Source organism: Malus sylvestris, chromosome 9, assembly GCF_916048215.2.
Source record: "Malus sylvestris chromosome 9, drMalSylv7.2, whole genome shotgun sequence".
Lineage (NCBI taxonomy): Eukaryota > Viridiplantae > Streptophyta > Magnoliopsida > Rosales > Rosaceae > Malus > Malus sylvestris.
In genome coordinates, this window is record NC_062268.1 from 10779768 (window position 1) to 10784152 (window position 4385).

A 4385-nucleotide genomic window follows, 5' to 3' on the forward strand; every position below is an offset into this window, starting at 1 on the left:
AATGTGCACTGTTCATGCACACGTAAATCCTTATGTTTTTGGGATTTTGAAGCTTTTAGGAAGCTTAGTGAGGTCCTAAGGAAGCTCGGAGTGCTTCGTTTGAAGGAATTGGACGTCAGGATCACCTAGTTCGAAGGTAGGCCGAATTTTCATATTTTTGAAAAGTTTGATCTCGTTGTTTTTTAAGCTTAAAATTAGTCCAACGTGATAGGAAATGATTAGGGCTTCATTTTGGTATAAAGTACGAGAAAAATGGATGAAAAACGAGTGAGAATAGTGAGTTGGAGAAATTTCCCAGTTTTCCGGTGACTGGAGTCCGGCGAGGGAAGACCGGAGAAGAAACAGGAATATTTCGTTAGTTTTAACGGAATATTCCTAACGGCAGAACGGTATAGGGTTAAGTTTAACGGAATATTCGGGGTTTTTCACGGAATATTCCTGACGGCGTTAACTGACGCCGTCAGCATGCAATGCACGTGGCCGCGCGTGGGGGCGCGTAGACCCGTGCCTATTTCGCCGCGTGGGGGCGCGTGAGGCCTCGAAAAATTATTTTAAAAATATGGTGATGATCCTGAGGTTGTGTAGGTCACCGTGGTATATTCATATACCCAAATTGAGCAATATATGAGGAGTTATTAGCTAAGAGTTGGGTTATGCGTTAAATAACGTTAATTTGGTTACTTCTCGTATAGGCGAGGATTATACGGACGTTGGGCATGGCTAAGGGAGGCTCAGGGACCTACGAGACATCGATGTATACTATGAGTGGGCAGTTTTGTTTTCCGTATATATATATACTTGACGTTTTCCCAGAAATTGAAATTGAATGAAAGTATGCTTTAAATGCTATGTATAAAATTATATGAAAAGTATGCTTTCAAATGCCATGCGTAGATTCATATGAAAAATGTGATTTGAAATGCCATGCATAGAAATGATATGAAAAGTATATAGAAATGTGAATCGAATTGCCATGCATGAAATGATATGAAAAGTATGAATTGAGATATGATGCATATGTATGAATTAGTGTTGTGGACGCACATGTGAGTATCAGGTGAGTATTATTACTGTTATGATGATGTTGAGATATATTGAGCTCATAACCTGCACCTTGGTATTAGTGCTTATTATTATTCACCGCATCGCACGCTCGCCTTGGATCCAAGTAGATGCTAGTCGTACAGGCCACTAGAGGTGGTTCCGACATGCCAGTCGTACAGACCATTAGAGGGGTTCCGACTGGTAGGTGACCTTAGATTATGTGCACAGATGATTGATGAGAGAAGCACTAGAGCGTAATATTAACCATTAAGTCGTACAGACTACATTAGGTAGTTCCGACTTATGTGCAGTGTAGTGCCGTACAGGTCATACTAGGTGACTCCGGTTTGATGAGATTTTGAGCTCTAGATTCAGCCGTACAGGACCATTGTAGGGTCTCCGGTTGATTATTTTCTTCCACTTGATCTATGTTGATGCATTCATACTATACTGTTGAATTTAGACATGGCATGGCATATTTGTAATGAAAAATGTTGAGATAGTGAATTGAAGTTTTGAGAATATATATATATATTGATATTTTACATTTCTGGGAAAGTATACAAGTTTTACGGAGAGGGGTTACAACGTTTTGAGAAATGTTTGGATTTGGAAAAGAATTGTTTTACTGACCCACTCAATTTGGTTTTGCGCCCTCCAGGTTCAAGATTGCTGAGGTGTGGTGACTACGAGGAATTCAACGGTGTTCTGACAGAATGGACAAAATTAGGACTCACCTTCGGGTGTATCATCTTAGGAGTTGTAAATTTAAAGCTTCCGTACTGTGTAAATGGTTACGTCACTCCCACGTGACGGCCAGCATGCCCTCCTTCGGGACGGGGTGTGTCACAAAGCTTCTTATTCATACTATTCAAAATAGATGCATTATTGAAGGCAATTATTGAAGATATTCGTTAGCTTTTTGTATTGTCCACATATTTCAGGGAATCATATTTATAGAGAAGACAAATATTCTAGCAGATGTTATTACTAGTAATTAATAATTAGGATCCTTTTTAAGAAGTCTTGTGTATTTGGTTGATGGAAGTTGTGAATAATGCTTTGAACTTATAAATTTGATAAAGTATTAAAGTTAATCTTTTGCATCTGCAAATCACGGTTAAATTTTTTGTTTATGTTGAGAAATTTTTAGTGTGAGGGTCACATTGTTACATGAATGCTATTGGTATTTTAACGTGTGTCTACTTCACTTAGTTTTGTGGTATGATGATATTCTTCTCCACTTGTACTTAAGAGACTTTAGCTAATGGGAGACATCCCGAACCACAACATGAATCGAAAAGCAAACTCTAACAGACTTCCCCTCTTTGGAAGACTTTTTTCCAAATAGCATAATTGTCCTATTTTTTCCTCAATCTTTTCTTCTTGTCTTTTAGTTTACATATCTTACGTATTCATCTTTTATTATTTTTTATTCATAATATTTCTATTTTTTGAAATTTTTTAAACCTCGTAAATGAAAAGGCGAGTTTGATTTCAATTTATTCCTGTCAATTCCTTAGTGTAAACATATCGGCATATAAAAAATGTGATAATAAATGGACTTAAATCTCAAAAATTTAAATCCATTGAACAAAACAGATACGGTAGTGAACAAAAATATCCCATGTTTAAAACTGGCACGAACACTTCCTTTTTATCCTCTTGCATTTGCCATTTTGTTTTTAAGTGCAGGATTGAACAAATCGATGAATGATGAACCACACCAAAAAGAAGTGCACCACACAAACACACATGAGCAATCCAAGTGAACAAGTCAACCTCCAATTGGACACTTCGTTGTGGAAAGCACCTTCTATCACCGTCCCTCAATAAGAATTAAAAACTCATCCTTTTCCTTTGGTGCCACTCTCTGTTTCTGCTTTTTGAAGGATGCCGCCATCGTCATTTCTCCTGCTACTTCCACTACTTTTCTTTCCGACCAGTTACAAAATAAACAGTTTAAGTCAACAGTCTGATAAGATAGTGTGTTTAATGATTAATTGGATAAGATGACGTAATCAAACAGCACGAACATAACGAACACGAGACAATCGTCATGTTTAATATCATTTGAAAGCGCACAGTACAGACACAAACGCACATGAGCAACCCAAGTCAACGAGTCAACCTCCAATTGGAACACTTCGTTGTGGAAAGCACTTTCTATCACCGTCTTTCGATAAGAATTAAAACCTCATCCTTTTCCTTTGGTGCCACTTTCTGTTTCTGCTTTTGGAAGGATGCCCCCATCGTCATTTCTCCTGCTACTTCCACTTGTAAGATATTTCTAAAGTCATAAGAATAACAACCGGATATTAGGATTACGGATTTGATAAACCAAAATTACAATAAATCAATTACAATTTACTTATTTTTGGAATACGGATGACATGGCTCTTGCGAATGACAAAGGAGTCTTCTACTTTCAACAAGGGAAAGTGTTCCAGCAATAATAGAGTTTGCTCAGAATGGAACGTGTGTTTTGTGAAAGATGAGACACCCTTAATATAGTGATTAGGGTTCCCCTAATTCCACCTATTATAGTGATTTGAGGAATACACCAAATCACCATTTATTCTTAATGTTGTCCCACCAAGGCATGTACAATATGTCTTACTTAATTAGGGTTTCAATTAGTCAACTAAATATATCTTGGTTCCATTATTCTTGCTAACCAATATTGAATCACGTTAAAGGCCAAATATCTTGAAGATCAAGTTATTTGTCTTTCAAGTAATTCGATTCATAATAATTGACAACTCAACATGAGTCTTACATTCTCCCACTTTGAGTATCAATACCAACAGTTTGATTGCAACAAGAATCACAGTGATCACTTGATGCGAAATATATAAGCACACAAATTAAACCCTCTTTTTATCAATTGTAGCAAAGTATGTAAGTAGGGATTGTTCTAGGCCGGAGATTAGGAGGGATTGCCAAATCACTTGAAAACTGACTCAAAACGTAAAAACAAAGTTTAAAACACTAATCTAGACTCAAAGAAGGCAAAACTAAACTATAAAACACCAAAACAAACCAAAAGACTCAAAACAGCAAATAAACACTCAAAACTGCCTTAAAAACACTTTCTGTGTAGTTTTGAACACCTAACACTAAATTGGACGAAATTGGGTTATAACTTGACTCAAGACCCTTAAAAACACAAACTAAATTAATTTCTACTTAATCTAACACTTTAAAATAAATGGGGAATTGGTTTTGACGAAAATTGAAAACAAAAACAAAACTTATAAATTGAACAGATTCTAAAACGAATTTGATAAAAGTGAATGGATGGAAAGCTAGATAAGGGGTTCTTCTCCACACATGTCACA